We start from the raw sequence: 20,765 nt of genomic DNA on the forward strand, positions 1-20,765 counted from the left end.
AAAACACTTCAATAACACACTGGCAGGTATGCTCATAATGTACACTGATGTCACAGAGAAATTGGGGATCCAGTACTGCCCATCGTGACATTCACATTTTTTCTGCTGCAGGGTGACAAACCGCAACAACAATGGCTACATTGTTCCTAGTTGTTGTTGTGATCTTCAGTCCAGAGACTGGTTTGATGCAGCTCTCTATGCTACTCTATCCTATGCAAGCTTCTTCATCTCCCAGTACCTACTGCAACCTACATCCTTCCGAATATGTTTAATGTATTCATCTCTTGGTCTCCCTCTACGATTTTTACCCTCCACGCTGCCCTCCAATACTAAACTGGTGATCCTTTGATGCCTCAGAATATGTCCTACCAACTGATCCCTTCTTCTAGTTGAGTTGTGCCACAAATTTCTCTTCTCCCCAATTCTGTTCAATACCTCCTCATTAGTTATGTGATCTACCCATCTGATCTTCAGCATTCTTCTGTAACACCACATTTCGAAAGCTTCTATTCTCTTCTTGCCTAAACTATTTATCGTCCACGTTTCACTTCCATACATGACTACACTCCATACAAATACTTTCATAAACGACTTCCTGACACTTAACTCTATACTCGATGTTAACAAATTTCTTATCTTCAGAAACGCTTTCCTTGCCATTGCCAGTCTACATTTTATATCCTCTCTACTTTGACCATCATCAGTTATTTTGCTCCCCAAATAGCAAACCTCATTTACAACTTTAAGCATCTCATTTCCTAATCTAATTCCCGCAGCATCACCCGATTTAATTCGACTACATTCCATTATCCTCGTTTTGCTTTTGTTGATGTTCATCTTATATCCTTCTTTCAAGACACTGTCCATTCCGTTCAGCTGCTCTTCCAGGTCTTATGCTGTCTCTGACAGAATTACAATGTAATCGGCAAACATGAAAGTTTTTATTTCTGCTCCATGATTTTAATTCCTACTCCGAATTTTTCTTTTGTTTCCTTTACTGATTGCTCAATATACAGATTGAATAACATCGGGGATAGGCTACAACCCTGTCTCACTCCCTTCCCAACCACTGCTTCCCTTTCATGCCCCTCGACTCACATAACTGCCATCTGGTTTCTGTACAAATTGTAAATAGCCTTTCGCTCCCCGTATTTTACCCTGCCACCTTCAGAATATGAGAGAGTATTCCAGTCAACGTTGTCAAAAGCTTTCTCTAAGTCTACAGATCTAGAAACGTAGGTTTGCCTTTCCTTAATCTATTCTCTAAGTTGTAGGGTCAGTATTGCCTCACGTGTTCTAACATTTCTACGGAATCCAAACTGATCTTCCCCGAGGTCGGCTTCTACCAGTTTTTCCATTTGTCTGTAAAGAATTCGTGTTAGTATTTTGCAGCTGTGACTTATTAAACTGATAGTTTGGTAATTTTCACATCTGTCAGCACCTCCTTTCTTTGGGATTGAAATTATTATATTCTTCTTGGAGTCTGAGGGTATTTCGCCTATCTCATACATCTTGCTCACCAGATAGTAGAGTTTTGTCAGGGCTCACTCTCCCAAGGCTATCAATAGTTCTAATGGAATGTTGTCTACTCCCAGGGCCTTGTTTCGACTTAGGTCTTTCAACCCTCTGACAAACTCTTCTTCTACCACCTCCTCCATTTCCATAGTATTGTCCTCAAGAACATCGCCCTTGTATAGACCCTCTATATACTCCTTCCACCTTTCTGCTTTCCCTTCTTTGCTTAGAACTGGGTTTCCATCTGAGCTCCTGTTATTTATGCAAGTGGTTCTTTTTTCTCCAAAGGTCTCTTTAATTTTCCTGTAGGCAGTATCTATTTTACCCCTAGTGATACATGCTTCTACATCCTTACATTTGTCCTCTAGCCAACCCTGCTTAGCCATTTTGTACTTCCTGTCGATCTCATTTCTGAGACGTCCGTATTCCTTTTTGTCTGCTTCATTTACGGCATTTTTGTATTTTCTCCTTTCATCAATTAAATTCAATATCTCTTCTGTTACCCAACGATTTCTATTAGCCCTCGTCTTTTTACCTACTTGATCCTCTGCTGCTTTCACCATTTCATCTTCCAAAGCTACCCATTCTTCTTCTACTGCATTTCTTTCCCCCATTCTTGTCAATCATTCCCTAATTCTCTCTACAACCTCTGGTTCTTTCAATTTATCCAGGTCCCATCTCCTTAAATTCCCACCGTTTTGCATTTTCTTCAGTTTTAATCTACAGTTCATAACCAATATATTGTGGTCAGAGTCCACATCTGCCCCTGGAAATGTCTTACAATTTTATAATCTGACACCTTCCTGTATCTCCAGGCTTCTTCCATGTATACAGCCTTCTTTTATCATTCTTGAACCAAGTGTTAGCTATGATTAAGTTATGCTCTGTGCAAAATTCTACCAGGCGGCTTCCTCTTTCATTCCTTAGCCCCAATCCATATTCACCTACTACGTTTCCTTCTCTTCCTTTTCCTACTATCGAATTCCGGTCACCCATGACTATTAAATTTTCGTCTCCCTTCACTATCTGAATAATTTCTTTTATCTCATCATACATTTCATCAATTTCTTCGTCATCTGTGGAGCTAGTTGGCATATAGACTTGTACTACTGTGGTAGGCATGGGCTTCGTATCTATCTTGGCCACAATGAGAGATGAATACACTAAGCAGATTCAGAAGGATGTAGGTTGCAGTAGGTACAGGGAGATGAAGAAGCTTGCACAGGATAGAGTAGCATGGAGAGCTGCATCAAACCAGTCTCAGGACTGAAGACCACAACAACAACATGCTGTTTGTAGTAGCTTACCTGCATTCCTACTTTTTTTATTCATTATTAAACCTACTCCTGCATTACCCCTATTTGATTTTGTATTTGTAACCCTGTATTCACCTGACCAGAAGTCTTGTTCATCCTGCCACCGAACTTCACTAATTCCCACTATATCTAACTTTAACCTATCCATTTCCCTTTTTAAATTTTCTAACCTACCTGTCCGATTCAGGGATCTGACATTCCATGCTTTGACCCGTAGAATGCCAGTTTTTTTTTTCTCCTGATAACAACGTCCTCCTGAGTAAACCCCGCTCGGATATCTGAATGGGGGACTATTTTACCTCCGGAATATTTTACCCAAGAGAACGCCATCATTATTTAACCATACAGTAAAGCTGCATGCCCTCGGGAAAAATTATGACTGTAGTTACTCCTTGCTTTCAGCCGTTTGCATTACCAGCACAGCAAGGCCATTTTGGTTAATGTTACTAAGCCAGATCAGTCAATCATCCAGACTGTTGCCCCTGCAACTACTGAAAAGGCTGCTGTCCCTCTTCAGGAACCACATGTTTGTCTGGCCTCTCAACAGATACCCCTCTGTTGTGGTTGCACCTATGGCACAGCTATCTGTATCGCTGAGGTACACAAGCCTCCCCAGACACCCTGTAGAAGAACTGACAGAACTACCGGGTGACACAGAAAAATGGGAACCTTTCCCCATTCCAATAAAACTAGAAATGATGACGTAAAGAAATTGCATGCATAGTAATTGAAACCTTACAGCTTTGCCATTTACGAAACATTGAGGGCATTTGTCATTAATGAGCCGGCCAGTGTGGCCATGCAGTTCTAGGTGCTTCAGTCTGGAACCGCGTGACCACTACGGTCGCAGGTTCGAATCCTGCCTCAAGCACGAATGTGTGTGATGTTCTTAGGTTAGTTAGGTTTAAGTAGTTCTAAGTTCTAGGGGACTAATGACCACAGATGTTAAGTCACATAGTGCTCAGAGCCATTTGAACCATTTGTCATTTTTGAAAAATTATGTCCTTTCGATGGTGTCCTCCAGTACAAATACATTCATGAAACCTGCTGCTGAGATTCCTCATTGACTGCTGCAACACCTCCGCTCGAATACTGTGAATTCCATCCCAAATTCTCTGTTTTAACTCATCCAGGGTTATTGGTTGAGTACTGTAGATTTTGCTCTTGAGGTAGCCCCACAAGAAAAAAATCACTAACAGATAAATCTGGCAATCTAGAGGGACAGGGATTGTTACCGAATTGTGAGATCATGTGGTTGCCAAACAATTCTTGCACATATACCACTGATTGCCAAACTTTGTAACATCTCCATGTAATGATCGGTACTGACAGTTATTGTGTTTCCCTGTTCATTTGCAAAAAAATACAGTCTGATAATCCTAAGTGATGAAACAGCACACCATACTGTCACTTTACTAGCTTGTAAAGGGCGCTCACAAACGCCATTAGGATTTGTGTTGCCCAATATCGGTAGTTCTGTTTATTCACATAACCTGTGAGACAAAAATGTGCCTCATCTGACATCCACAACTTGTTTAGAAATACATTGTCATTGTTTAGTTTTGTTATTTTTTGTTGACAGAATCCCAATCATAACTGTTAATAGTTGTCCTTCAATTGTTGCACCATCTGTAGTTTGTATGGATGAAATTTTAAATCAATATGAAGAATTCCACAAGCATTCTCCCAGGACATTCCAACCACTGCTGCTTGCTTACGAATTGAACGCTGTGGGCTCCATAAGACAGACTCGTGTACATCAATGTTTGCTGGAGAATGCACACTTTTTGTCACCCTGTTGGTTTCTTCTTGAGGGCAGATCCAGTCTCTTCAAAGCTATTAATCCAACATTTTATCACGTTTTGATGGAACAGCATCATGACGTCCTAAATTACATAAACGTCGAAACTCCCTCTGCACCGCTAACAAACTATCACTGTTTTTATAAAACATTTTTATGACTAACTCACACTGCTGCCTGTTCCACTCATCCATGATTGCTGAAATGGGGGACTGTTTACTCGCTAACTGCTCGAACCCACAGTGCTGCCACCTGCCCATGGTTGCCACTACTCATTTCAAACATTCCCGTTATTCTGTGTCACCCTGAATAACACCTAGCATCGGCCAGTGAGATACAGCCTGGGAGACTTGGTGTGGATTTTCATCCCTGTGTGGAAAGTCCAACTATCAGAAAAGTTACTAAAGTATCGTGTCCTTCGTTGGACGTCACTTATGAAGTCATGGATTGTGTACCTTCTCAAGAAGATGAAAGTATATAGAAACATTGTCCACACTACAGTCCTGAGGTGTAGATCAACAGTGGGGGCTTCTCATTCAAGGAAATTAAGACCTACTTGATGATCTCAAAGCTTCAAAGAGAGGGGGTACCTTCCATGAACATCATAATGAGGAAGACAGTGCAACCAGAAATTCAGGATCTGACAGTTTTCCATAAAGAGGACCCATGACAACAGGGGGGGGGCTTCTCATTCGAGGAAATTGAAGACCTACTTGATGATTGCAAAGCTTCAAAGGGAGGGGGTACCTACCATGCACATCACTGTGATGGGGATATGACAATGTAACCAGAAAGTGAGGATCTGACAGTTTTGCCATATAAGTCCAGGGTGCTGTAGTTGGCTCCAGTGAGAACCTCTGAAACAGCAGGTTAACTGTTTCTACAGGTGAGGAAGAAATGCAGCAGGACGTGCTGCATGACTTGAGAAGTAGTGGTTATCACCACTGTGTGGTGTGCAGCAGGTTGTCAGGTCAAACCCAATGACCATGAAATATTTGTTGTTTAGTACTCATCATTTCTGGAAAGTTACTGAAATATCGTATGTTTGTAACATTTGTCTATTCTGGAACTTTTGATGTACATATAAATATCAGTAATCCCTGACCATCAGTTAAGTTCTGTTCTGTCTATACACTGGTGTCCTTGATAGATATGCTTTTCAGTACTAAGAATTGTACTACACTGCTGACACTGCTTTCATATGTCTCACTTCTTCTTGAAGTTTGCATAGATTTTGTTGAAACTGAGTCAAAATCTTTCTCAAAATATATGAATCTTTGATAAAGTGGTACTTCATTCTATAATTTCAGCCACAACTTGCAAATGTTCCAAAGTGCTACATCCACTTCTGAATCCAACTAGTTTCTTTGCTTGTCTGGTATCTTACATTTTTCCTGTGTGATTGATGACAAATTTTGTCATTATCTTGTACATTATGGAGAGGAAACATAATGCTTTACATAACTGTTTCATTTCTTGGTAACCATCTTACTTGGTAGAAATTTTGTAAATAATTTTTCAAGTGCATTTCATATCACTTTGTCCCCATATTCAACCACTCATATTAAAATAGTGTGACATCAAGGTGTATTTCTGTTCTATATAGCTCAAATGACTTCAAAGATGTAACTTGACATACTCTAATATGTTATGTTTATGATCATCATTTGAGCCAACAAAAACCTCGAAAGAAGTCATGGTGTGTTTAAATAATTTTCTCTCCATGGTTAGTTACTATGTCATCTGCATTCTTAACTCACAAAATGTGGTGTCCACTCAGTGTAAGTTTCTGTTTAGTTTTCTGTTCGCTCTTTTTCTTTTCAACTGCTCATCTTACAAAGTTAACTTTTTTATAGTGCTCTTATTGTATTTATCCAAAACTCTCACCATTTCCTTAATAGTTGCCTTGTTCCACCTATGCCTGTATAATCTTCATTTGATGTTGAACTTGTTGCCTAATTTTATCTGGTATACCTTGGAGGACCAGACATCCCATTTTTCATGGGACTGTCCTTTTGTGTGTGTGTGTGTGTGTGTGTGTGTGTGTGTGGTGTTTTTTTCCTGTTGTCCCAAAAAATATTCAGTGGAATGCCAAATGTCCCGTTTTTTTCGTAATCATCAACAACCTTATCTCCTTTTTATAAATGTCAGCTTAGTGTCAAAGACACATTTTTTAGCATCTTCTTGAGCCTTGCTTTGTCTTGAACCCAAAGATAGAATAAATAAGCATTATTTTGCTCATTGGATGAGGAGAAGTCTGAACAGAAGATTTTCCATCATCGAGCTCAGTTCCTTTGATACTGCAGAAATGATGGACATATATAAAAAGTTTTTGTTAAAGAATGTTATAGGGCTATCAATGTTCAATTGCATTTGTAATTATGAATTAGCTATTAACTGTTAGATGACAAATTTGCAGTAGATGCAACCAACACAATGTCTTCAGACTTTTACAGATAACAAAGAGACGTATGTGGCAGTTTTAACACTGGCTTCGGCAATTGCTTTAGTGTGCTACATTGTCTGAACTCATGCCTGTTAATACAGGTAAAGGAAAGTGTTCTTTCTCAAAAACCATGGAAGGAGAGTTCCATTTCTTGAAGGAAACCACAAGTAGAGTTCGTGCAGAATACCATGGTCAGTAGAAGCACAGACGGCACGCATGGGGAGAGCGGTAATAGTGTGGGCTGCGGGCAAGCACTGTAAAGGAAGTACTAAGCACAGGAGGGGAAGTGCATTCCAAACTGAAGCCTACACTCTCATTTTTTGTAAATGTTAAGCAGGACCCCTCCGTGTCCACACTTGCATGGTGACCATTCAAAATGATGTGGCACATCTGATTTGGTTAGCATCTAAAAAGAATTTTGCTGAGCATGCAGCAATATATTTTCATCTGGCTTGTAAACTATTTGCAACTTTCAGAGAAGGGTCATGAGTGGTGAATTTTGAGTAAAACCTACACATTTCTCTTGTTGCCATGTTAAAATCTGCTTCTTTTGCCAAGACACAGTGGAGCTTACAGTCTCACCTCACTAAAACGTTGTGTAAATGCAGCAGTGGGAGAATTCCCAACTGTGTGGAAAGTCTTTCCGCTCCCGGGATTGGAATGACTCCTTACCCTCTCCCTTAAAACCCACTTCCTTTCGTCTTCCCCTCTCCTTCCCTCTTTCCTGATGAAAGTTTGTTGCGAAAGCTTGAATTTTGTGTGTATGTTTGTGTTTGTTTGTGTGTCTATCGACCTGCCAGCGCTTTCGTTCGGTAAGTCACCTCATCTTTGATTTTATATAGAACAATTTAGTATGTTAGCTAAATTTCATATGCGGCAATATAGCAACATATTATGTAATATGCACCAAACACAAAATCATAACGACTTCTACTTTTCATCGTTTTTCAAATTTTTCAAATTTGTGCAATGTCTTACTTCTATATAAATATCACAGTAATTATGACCATTAATGAAATGGTGAGCACATCATAATGAACCTGACACACAAAGCTACAAGCAAAGCAACTGAAATTTTCTGTAAAATCAATTGAGCAAGATTGCAGGGCGTGCATCTCAATTCGTCACCTCCTACCTGCCGAAAGGTGGCAGACAGTGTTGGCCTCCCCTTCCGAACAAATGAATGAACTCACCCAGCACTTTGGAAGAAAACTGGTCACTGTGCATCTACCACAGAGTCCTGTGTGGAGTCTACGAAGGTGGAATGTACGTTGTGTCATTCAGTTTTTTCCATTGAACATGGAGGTCGTGCCGATGTAACATAGTACATAAAGAAAAAGAAGCACCGGTTGTCAGTTTCTATGAGATCTTCTTGCAGCTCAACTTCCTTTGCCATTACGAATAAACTACAAACAGTGGAAGGTAAAGGCATTGCTGCAGAAGAAGAGCTGTTTGCATTCCATACTGCAAAGCACGATCATTCTTTCCTTTCAATAGACTGCACGGTTCTTCTCATCACAAAACTATCTGAGAAGAAATTCACTTATGCCAGTTGAGTTTAGTGAATATTTTATCACCATATGCAGTGCATGAAGTTCAGTCAGAACTTAAAGATGCTATGTATGTGCCCATGATGGTTGAGGCATCCAATCAAAGAGGTTTAAAGCTAGAACTGATTCTAGTTAGAAATTTAATTCTTACCAAAGGCATTCAGCGCAAACTAATCTGTCTTCAGAACACGGCTGGAGAAACAGCAGAATTATTAGCTAGCTATATTCTGGATATTTTGAAAAAGCAAAATGTAATTGACAAGATTGTCACATTTTGTGCAATAACTGTAATACCAATTTTGGTGGGTACAAGAGAGCAGGAATACACAATGTTCTCAAGATTTGCGGCATCATTTGTGGAACTCATGTAGTACAAATTGTAGTTCAAACAAGTACAGGCATGCTTCCAATTAGCACAATTAGCAAATAAAATTTTTCAAAATTTTCATATTTACACTGTGCATGTGGAGGAACTGAAATCATTCTGTGATTTTGTTGATACCGAACACAAGCAAGTTATAGGTAGTATTAAAACTAGATGTTTGTCATTGTTAACAGGAGCTACAAGAGTTACTGATATGTATGAACCTTTGAAATCCTATATCCTGTTTCAGGATATGTGTCCTACTTCGCTGAAGCAGTTTTTTGAGAGCCCATAGTCACTTCTTTGGCGTTATTTCACACAAAACCAATAAAAATGTTTTCAAATTCAATCCAAAAGTTGGAAAGAACCATGATTTTAGCTACAGAATCAGCTGAGGAGTTAAAGCTGCTTAAAGAAAAAAATCAGTAACAGGAGTTTAGTAAATTTCAAACTTCTTCAGATATTCCTTCAATTTCTTATTGAATTCAGCTTAGTCCAAATAAGAGATGATTACCAAATTATTTTATGACACTTTCGTGACTTATTTAGAAAAGTACATTTTTCCATTTCAGCTTCTGAAATCATTTCATTGGATAACACTGAACAATTCTGTTTCTTGGGCTTAACTTTTAAACTATCTGAAAATTCTTAAGACAGTAGACTTAGTGGCAACATTTCAGATAGGTGGAGACGTATTGTTTGATGAGATAGGATGTGTGAACAATGTTGTATCCAAGAGACTTGAAGAATGGGAAAACGCTAATTTGGAAACAGCTAAAAGATGGTGTGATATATTCCACACACTTAAAAGTACAGGTACTTCATTTAAAAATACAGGGTGATTCAAAAAGAATACCACGACTTTAAAAATGTGTATTTAATGAAAGAAACATAATATAACCTTCTGTTATACATCATTACAAAGAGTATTTAAAAAGTTTTTTTTTTCACTCAAAAACAGGTTCAGAGATGTTCAATATGGCCCCCTCCAGACACACGAGCAATATCAACCTGATACTCCAACTCGTTCCACACTCTCTGTAGCATATCAGGCGTAACAGTTTGGATAGCTGCTGTTATTTCTCGTTTCAAATCATCAATGGCGGCTGGGAGAGGTGGCCGAAACACCATATCCTTAACATACCCCCACAAGAAAAAATCGCAGGGGGTAAGATCAGGGCTTCATGGAGGCCAGTGATTAAGTGCTCTGTCACGGGCTGCCTGGCGGCCGATCCATCGCCTCAGGTAGTTGACGTTCAGGTAGTTACGGACAGATAAGTGCAAATGTGGTGGCGCTCCATCCTGCTGCAGCTCTCTGCTAGCTCTGCGAGTCGATTTTCCTGGGCTGCGAACAAATGCTTGCTGGATGCGTGCTACATTTTCATCACTCGTTCTCGGCCGTCCAGAACTTTTCCCTTTGCACAAACACCCATTCTCTGTAAACTGATTATACCAACATTTAATACACCACCTATCAGGAGGTTTAACACCATACTTCATTCGAAATGCACGCTGAATAACTGTCGTCGATTCACTTCTGCTGTACTCAATAACACAAAAAGCTTTCTGTTGAGCGGTCGCCATCTTAGCATCAACTGACGCTGATGCCCAGTCAACAGCACCTCAAGCGAACAAATGTACAACTAAATGAAACTTTATAGCTCCCTTAATTCGCCGACAGATAGTGCTTAGCTCTGCCTTTTGTCGTTGCAGAGTTTTAAATTCCTAAAGTTGTGGTATTCTTTTTGAATCACCCTGTATAGAGATGCTTGTTCAGTTCTGCTCTTGCTGTACCAGGTACAAACTTTGTTGTGGAAAGGGTATTTTCAATTGTGAATTCCCTTTGGATTGATGAGAAAAACTGTTTTACTACTGAAAATATAGGAGCAATTGTTGTAGTTAATAATCATTATCAAGATCTTAACTGCAAGGAGTTCTACAAACTACTATTAACCATTTCAAGGCTTCTGAAAGATATTAGGTCTTCTGATTAGTACAATGTTAGTAGCAGTGTCCCTGATACAGTAGGTAAATGGTCTACAGATTTTTGATGTCTAAATTAGTGTTCATTTTTTAAAAACCATTCTATCCATTTCTCAATATTTTGAGTTACGATCAGTTATTGGGAAAACAATGAATCATCATATGATGCAGTGTCATTACGAGCCTGTTTTGAAGTGTCTTGTTAAAATATATGCTTTTGTATGAGTATGAACTGTAGTTTTTATTTATTTTAGTAAAGCGATGCAGTCAAATATGCAGAATATTTTCTCTCTGTCTAGTGTCCTGTTTCTTATTCCATTTTTCTGCAAATGTCCCATTTTCTCACGTGGAGAATCCGGTCATGCTAGTATTCCTCCATATTTTTAAATGAATTCCTTTAACCTAAAATTCTGCTTTCCTGCCTGAAGCATCTGTTTCTTTTTAACTTATATACTCTTAGAGTGAATTTCACTAGTTGATTACCACTTGCAATTCAAAAGCTATGTAGTAGCATCACATCCTGTATAATTTCTTAATTTTTTGATGTTACAGTCAGTTCCCTTTTCATTTCTAATTACTACATAAAAATTCCACTTTCTATTTGTGTTCTTCTGGAAGACTGTGTTAAGAATAAAGTGTTGTTCTTTGCTGCAAATACTATTATATGTCCTCCCTCATTTCTGGTATCATATCTGAAGTTCTGAATAATTATTCATTAGTTTTTGTCCAGTTTTCACATTAAAGCCACCTTAGTTATCATTTTACACTGGTATTTTCTGTCATCCATTACACTTTGTACCTCCTCATGAAAATGTGAGACCAATGTGAGTGATTTCCACTGTACATCTTAGTATTCTGTTCTGTATCACATCAATAGCTGTAATATCATTGCTCATTTCCTCATTTTCAATAAAACTTGCATGTAAATTATCTCCCTGCCCTGTTCTTCTACAGTAATACGTATGAATATAATTCTAAAGTGACCACGAAGCCAAGTTCTGCAAGGCCTATACTTTTAGGTACCTCTCTTTGTGATGACCCACTGTCTTTTTTAATTATCTTCTGGGGCATCACTGCTAAAGTAAATAAAGTACTTATTTGGCAGATGTTAGTAGTATGTACCAGAGTAAAAGAGACAATCGCATTTCTGGCAGAGGTCTCACAATTCTCACAGTCACTTTGTAGTAGCTGCACTATTTAATGGTATTTATTTCTGATAATAAATACAGACTTCAGTTATACTGTGAGTCACAAAACCACAACACAAAATGTAAAAATAAAATTCATGTTAGCTTCACTTCCTTGTCTAATTTTCAGAGCAAGATTCTAGTGCAAAGTTCTTTAACAAGTGCCAATACAGCACAAAATAATAAACAGAAAACTCTATAAATTTAAGAGGAGATTAAAAAAAATACTTTATTAGTCATGCTGCAAATTATTTAATTATCCAGATTCAAGAAATGAAGCTATGTGCTGGGTGTGTGACAAATAGCAATGCTCACTGTAGACAAGCTCACATTCTTACAGCAGTTACGAAGCAATGTTTCTCTGATAAATACCAGTATTCAAACCTTTGTTATTGCACACCATGTACCAATGTTAGAAAACAAAGTTTCGTTTATATCAACAGCTCGTCACTGTCAGCTGACTTCCTTCCTTCACTACCTATGGTTGCTCAAGGGCAGGCGAAAAATCTTACGGATGCATGAGTGGATATCATCATGTTTATGCTATACAGGTTAATAAGAATTGGCATTTATACTAATATGCTATACAGGTTGACAAGAATTGGCATTTATACTAATGTCAGTATACATTTGTTTCTGTAATATGTGAAAGGAATACTTGCCATTTTTATTGTGTACAGTGACATCTAGAAAATTTATTTTTCTTTTCCTCTCAAGTTTTGTTGCAAAACAACACTGCACAAACTGTGGACCACAAAAATGAGTAAATACTACCACCATGAAATACACAGGAAGGATGCTGAATAAACTGAGCATGTCTTGAAAGATTAAAATTGTTGTATTGGACAATAAGCATTCTGCTATAGCAAAAGAAATTCGGGACTGCTCTATCAAATGGATAATAAAATTCCACTTTAAACTTTAAAAAACTTTTATTCATAATCAGAAACAAACAAAAGTTCTTTGTTGACCTTGGGTGTCACATGAAAGACATGCTGAACAGTTTGTTTGAGCTGGCACAATCTACACACTGCAGAAACAAAATTAGAAATATCTGGTGAGATACTATGGTAAACTGGTAAAGGCATTATGAGCACATTACTTTTCATTATAAGATTTATAGTAACCATTAAAAAATAAACTTTATGTGCTTCTGATGACTCTTAGGGAGAGACATCTAAAGAGAAAGAGAGAGAGAGAGAGAGAGAGAGAGAGAGAGAGAGAGAGAGAGAGAGAGAGAGAGAGAGAGAACCTAAACCACGAGATTACGAAGGAACATTGTTAGTGTGACAGACAACAGGATTTTACTGAATGAATGAGATATGGTATAATACACACATCAAAAAAAGCTTTGCATAGCCTCAGTTCTGAGAGTTCCGGAACTCGTATAGAAAATTGGAATAGAAATCAACATAAACATCATTTCTGCCCTTTTTATTGCTAATGAAAACCACACATTGCATCTTGTGCTACCATACAGTAGACCTTCCAAGGTGGTGGTCCAGATTTCTGTACACACCGGTACTTCTAATACCCAGTAGCATGTCCTCTTGCACTGATGCATGCCTGTATTTGTTGTGGCGTACTACCCACAAGTTCATCAAGGTTGATCCAGACTGCCTCACTCCTCAATGGCGATTTGGTGTAGATCCCTCAGAGTGGTTGGTGGGTCACGTCAACCATAAACAGCCATTTTCAATCTATCCCAGCCATGATCGATAGGGTTCATGTCTGGAGAACATGCTGGCCACTCCAGTTGAGTGATGTCATTATCCTTAAGGAAGTCATTCACAAGATGTGCACTATGGAGGTGCAAATTGTTGTCCATGAAGACGAATGTCTCTGCAATATGTTGCTGATATCTTCGCACTATTGGTCAGAAGATGGCATTCACGTATCATACAGCCATTACAGTGCCTTCCATGACCACCAGTGGCATATGTGGCCCGACATAATGGCACCCCAAAACAGCAGGGAACCTCCACCTTTCTGCAATCGCTGGTCAGTGTGTCTAAGGCGTTCAGCCTGACCAGGTTGCCTCAAAATACATATCTGACAATTGTCTGGTTGGAGGCATATGTGACACTCATCAGTGAAGGGAACATGATGCCAATTCAGAGCCATCCATTTGGCATGTTGTTGGGCCCATCTGTACTGCACTGCATCGTGTCATGGTTGCAAAGATGGACCTCACCATGGAGGTTGGGAGTGAAGTTGCACATCATGCAGCCTATTGCCCACAGTTTGAGCCGAAACACGACGTCCTGTGGCTGCACAAAAAGTGTTATTCAACATGGGGGCATTGCTGTCAGGGTTTCTCCGAGCCATAATCCATAGGTAGCAGTCATCCACTACAGTAGTAGCCCTTCGGCGGCTTGAGCAAGGCATGTCATCGACAGTTACTGTCTCTCTGTATCTCCTCCATGTCTGAACAACATCGCTTTAGTTCACTCCGCCCGCATCTCGTGGTCGTGCGGTAGCGTTCTCGCTTCCCACGCCCGGGTTCCCGGGTTCGATTCCCGGCGGGGTCAGGGATTTTCTCTGCCTCGTGATGGCTGGGTGTTGTGTGATGTCCTTAGGTTAGTTAGGTTTAAGTAGTTCTAAGTTCTAGGGGACTGATGACCATAGATGTTAAGTCCCATAGTGTTCAGAGCCATGTGAACCATGTAGTTCACTCCGAGATGCCCAGACACTTCCCTTGTTGAGAGCCCTTCCTGGCACAAAGTAACAATGCAGCCACAATCGATTGGCGGTATTGACTGCCTAGGCATGGTTGAACTACAGATAACACAAGCTGTGTACCTCCTTCCTGGTGGAATGACTGGAACTGATCAGCTGTTGGATCCCCTCCATCTAATAGGTGCTGTTCATGCATGGTAATTTACATCTTTGGGCGGGTTTAGTAACATCTCTGAACAGTGAAAAAGGACTGTCTGTGGTACAGTATCCACAGACAATGTCTGTCTTCAGGAGTTCTGGGAACTGAGGTGATGCAAAACTTTTTTTGAGGTGTGTATAAAATAAATACCAGCGGTCATTATCAGCAGAGTACAAAGCAGCATTAGCAGAAGCAATGTCAGAAGAAAGTGAAAAACTGTGATCCAGAAGGAAAACAGCTCCACCAACACATCTCAAGGATTTTTTTATTGGCAGGCAGCATCATACAAACAGTAAGATAAAAGGTGCACCAAAGTCAGAAAACAAAAACCAATTAACAATTTTCTATCAAATTATACAGAGCTTAGGCAACAGATTAGGTGAAACAGAAGTCCTTCTGAATGACTACTTAAAAGAAACTATAGTCTTATATGTAAATAAATGATTATTGGCTAAAAGAGGTGCAAGCATGCACTGCTGTTGTTCATGAATTTGAAATGATAAGTAAGATCTGTAGAATAAACAATAAAGGGGGTGGTACATGCATGTATCTTAGGTCAGGGATTAATTTAAAGAAAATTGAATATAATAATGTAAAATACGCAAAACAAGATCCTGAACACTGAATTTTTGAATTAATCAAACTCCAAATGGTCATTGTGTGTGTGTGTGTGTGTGTGTGTGTGTGTGTGTGTGTGTGTGTGTGTGTGTGCAGATAACCATCAGGAAAATTACTGTCTTCTTGCAAAGTTTTGAAATAATGCTAAATCATCAAACATCAACTAAAATACAATATTAGAGAAGGAAAATTGCTACTCACCATATAGCGAAGATTATCAGTCACGATAGGCACAGTAAAAAGATTCACACAATTATAGCTTTCGGCCATTAAGGCCTTTGTCAGCAATAGACACACCTACACACATGCATACACACACTCATGCAAATGCAACCTGCTCATACATCTAGTCTCTGACAATTGAAGCCACACTGCGAGCAGCAGCACCAGTGCATGATGGGAGCGGCAACTGGGTGGGGGTAAGGAGGAGGGTGGGGCGGGGAGGGGGATGGATGGTATGGTGGGGGTAGCGGACAGTGAAGTGCTGCAGTTCAGATGGAGGGCAAGAGAGAGGCGGGGAGGGGGAGGGGGAGGGGTAAGTAGCAGAAAGGAGAGAAATAAAAAGAAATTAATGGTGCGGCGGTGAAATGACGGGTGTGTAGTGCTGGAATGGGAACAGGGAGGGGGCTGGATGGGTGAGGACAGTGACTAACTTGTGGCCAGGAGGGTTATGGGAATGTAGGATGTATTGCAGAGAAAGTTCCCAGCTGCACAATTCAGAAAAGCTGGTGTTGGTGGGAAGGATCCATATGTCACAGGCTGTGAAGCATCACTGAGATGAGGGACATCATGTTTGACAGCGTGTTCAGTAACAGGGTGGTCCACTTGTTTTTTGGCCACAGTTTGTCGGCGGCCATTCATCCAGACAGACAGCATGTTGGTTGTCATGCCTACACAGAATGCAGTGCAGTGGTTGCAGCTTAGTATGTAAATCACGTGACTGGTTTCACAGGTAGTCCAGCCTTTGATGGAATAGTTGACGTTAGTGACCGGACTGGAGAAGATCATTTTGCATAAAGATGAATTTATTTATGAAAATACAAAGTACGGTCACCAACAAACTTTACATATTCACATACTCCTTTACCTTTAACCCAAATGAATACAGACTCATTTACAGAAATTTTTCTCTTATTACGAGTATACAAAGACAATGCAGAAGAGGACACGTAAGCTGATTTACCAAAGTCTTTATTTGCAAGTTCTGCCATATGGTAGGTACGATAGGCAATAATGTCTCTATCGACAAAATGGGACAGGTCTTGCATCTAGATCTATTACAGGTAAGGGATCGGAAGCAGGGGTTGGGTAAGGATGGAGGAGAATATTGTGTAGGTTTGGTGGTGGTGGTGATGGTGGTGTGTTGGGGCTTATGGGCGCTCAACATCGAGGTCATCAGCGCCCTGACACACATTAAAAGAAACGAATGTGGACAGACCTAAGAAAACTAAAGCACACACTCAAACAAAGCAGGAAAAGAAGGAAAATGCTACCTAAGAAAGTAAAACCTAAGGAAAGGGGAAACATAGCAACAAGAATGTCGCAGGAAATTGTTATTGGCTGGCCACTTACATAAAATACAGGCGAGCTTGTCACACAGTGAGCAAATTAAAATCCTCTCCCTAAAATCTTTGTAAAAACATTTGACAAGGCACAGAAATTTAAAACTTTAGCCACATTCGTCCGAGTGTTGCCTAAAAGAGATGGCAGGTCCGCTGGCAAGTCAGCCGCGACCCGCTGGTCAGAAAATAAAACGCAATCCAATAAAACGTGGCGCACAGTGACCTGGACGCCGCAAGCACCACACATTGGAGGGTCCTCTCGCCTGAGAAGGAAGCCATGCGTCATAGGGCTGTAGCCTATTCGAAGCCGAGTGAGGAGAACCTCGTCCCGTCGATGGGGCTGAAAGGAAGTACACCACACACGTGTTGTGGGCTTGACAATACGGAGCTTATTGTCAGTCACTTCCAGCCACTCATCCTCCCACCGACGCATGAGCGAGGTGAGTGCGTGCAAGGGGATAGCACACTGAGATACTTGTGGGGCAAGACATGCCTCCTTGGCTGCAAGATCTGCCCTTTCATTCCCAGCAATACCAACATGCCCCGGAACCCAGCAGAAAGCTACAACTTTCCCCAGTCGCTGTAGTCGGAGGAGGGCATCCTGGATGGTCTGGACAATTTTGTCTGCCGCATACAAACGTTGCAATGAGTGAAGGGCACTGAGTGAATCCGAACAGACAAGAAATTTAGGAGAGGAAGAATGTCTCATGTGCTCCAGTGCCCGCAAGATCGCAAATAATTCTGCATCAAAGACAGTAAAAGTCTGGGGCAGTCGGACCTTGAGGACACGATATGGAAAAACAACTAAGCAACCAACAGAATCCCCTTGTTTCGACCCAGCCGTAAAAACAGCTAAATAGTCGTGGTGCTCAGATAAAATGGCAGAAAATGCTGCATTAAAAACGGTGGCAGGAGTGCAATCTCTCTTGTACTGCAATAAATCTAAAATCACTCTGGGCCTCTTCAGTAACCAGGGTGGCAGGTGGTTAAAACCTTGGATTTGGGGTTGTACAGACTCCACACCGAGGGACTCTAGTACACGTTGCACACGGATCCCAAACGGCAACGTAGCCCAGGGACGGTGGGAAAAAAGGCGGTCCAGAGGTGGATGGGCAACAAGATGGTGAGCAGGCAAGCTGGGAGCTGCAAGAAACTTACAAGCCTGGCGCACCAGCAGGAGCTGCCGCCGGATGGTAAGTGGCGGTTCGCCAGACTCAGCACAGAGGCTGGGTACGGGACTGGTCCGATAAGCACCCGTGGCCAGTCAGATCCCAGCATGGTGAACAGCGTCAAGGATCCGCAAATAAGATGGCCTCGCTGACCCATATACTGTGCACCCATAGTCCAGCCGTGAACGCACAAAAGCTCCATAAAACTGTAGGAGACGCGCCCTGTCCGCGCCCAAAGACCTGTGGCTGAGGCACTCGAGGATGTTCAGTGCCTTCAGCTTTCTGGCTTTCAAGTCATGTAGGTGTGGCAGCCATGACAACCTGGAGTCAAAAATTAGGCCCAGAAACCGCACTGTCTCTCTAAAATGTAGTACAGTGTCCCCCATATGCGAGGCAGGCAAAGTAAAAAGATGACGAGAACAATTAAAATGAACACAAACACACTTTTCGGCAGAAAACCGAAAACCTGTCTTTGCAGCCCACTTCTCTAACCGCCGCACTGTTAGCTGCAACTGACGGCTCACGGTTGCAACACTGGAGGAGGAACAGAAAACAGCAAAGTCGTCCACAAATAAGGAGCACTGTACTGGACTCCTCACTGTAGACGTTATACTGTTGATGGCTATGGCAAAGAGGGTAACGCTTAAAACACTGCCCTGGGGGACACCGTTCTCTTGCTCAAAGTGATCAGACAGTGTGTTACCAACGCGGGTCCGAAAAAACCGCTGAGACAGGAAAGACCGAATGAAAATCGGGAGGCGGCCACAAAATCCCCATTGATGCATTTGTGCAAGAATACAGTGTCTCCAAGTAGTATCATATGCCTTACTGATATCAAAGAAGATACCGATACAGTGATGCTGACGGAGAAAAGCCTGCTGAATAGCCGCCTCTAGGAGGGTCAGGTTGTCGACCGTGGACCGAAATTTTCGGAATCCACACTGAAAGCTGCTAAGGAGCTGTCTGGTCTCTAACAGCCAGACCAGACGCCGGTTAACCATCCGTTCCAGGGTCTTTCCGACACAGCTTGTCAAGGCGATACTACGATAACTACCGGGACATGTGCGGTCCTTTCCTGGTTTGAGGAGAGGGATGAGAATTGCCTCCCTCCACGAGGTGGGGAACACTCCTGTCTGCCATATGAGATTAAAACATTCAAGGAGGATTTCCTTTGATGACGCTGGCAGATGTCGAAGCATGGAGTACCGGATGCGGTCGTAACCTGGTGCAGTGTCAGAAGTCTCAGTAAGTGCCGATTCAAGTTCCCACATGGAGAAAGGGGAATTGTAGGCCTCAGAACTGTTCGACCGAAAGTCCAAGGTCGCTCTTTCGACAGTCGCACGGTAGCGACGAAACGCTGGATCCTGATTTGCAGTGGCAGTACTTTGTGCAAAATGCTCTGCCAGCATCTGAGCAATGGCTCTGGGTGTCGTTTGGAGGCATCCCTGGTTCAGGACAGCAGCTATTGGTAAACGGCTATGTTTACCCGAAATCCTCCGGATGGCTTCCCATACTCTTGTGGAACAAGTGGAACGGTTGATGGAGTCCAGGAACTCCTGCCATGACCTTTTCTTGCTCTCTTTAATGACGCGGCGTGCTCTGGGTCTCGCGATTCGAAAGGCGGTAAGATTGACCGCTGTTGGGCGGCATTTAAATCGGTGAAGAGCTGCACGCCTGTCCCGGATGGCTGAACGGCACTCTTCCGTCCACCAAGGCACAAGGCGCCGCTTAGGAGGGCCAGAAGACTGTGGTATGGACAGGTCAGCAGCATGATGGACCACAAGCGTGATGTGATCCACCCATTCCTGTACGTTATTGTGGCGGTCAAAGACAGCCAACCGAGTGAACAGTGGCCAGTTAGCCCTGCCAATCATCCACGATGGTGGCCGCGGCTCCAGCAATACACCATCCAGGAGATGAATGCGGATAGGGAAGTGATCGCTGGAATGAAAGTCGTCAATGACCTCCCAGCGAACAGAGTCGGTGAGGGTTGGAGAGCAGAAAGATAGGTCAATGGCTGAGAATGACCCTGTAGCAGTAGAGAAATGAGTCGGAGTACCTGTGTTGAGGATGCACAACACTTGAGATGTTAGGAGGCTCTACAAAATTCGACCTCGAGCGCAAAGAGAAGTGGAGCCCCACAGGACATGATGGGCATTGAAGTCTCCCAGGAGGAGAAATGGGCGGGGGAGTTGGTCGATAAGATCTGTGAGAGCGTTTAAGGTCATTGCATCCAGAGGGGGTAAATAAAGGGAGCAAACGGTAAGCCTCTGAGGTGAATGAATTTCAACTGCAACTGCTTGCAGGTCAGTATCCAGGGGGAGGGCAGAGGAGTGGTGGTCATTATTGACAAACACAGCGACTCCGCCTTCGGCC

The sequence above is a fragment of the Schistocerca americana genome, chromosome 5, assembly GCF_021461395.2.
Source record: "Schistocerca americana isolate TAMUIC-IGC-003095 chromosome 5, iqSchAmer2.1, whole genome shotgun sequence".
NCBI classification, from domain to species: domain Eukaryota; kingdom Metazoa; phylum Arthropoda; class Insecta; order Orthoptera; family Acrididae; genus Schistocerca; species Schistocerca americana.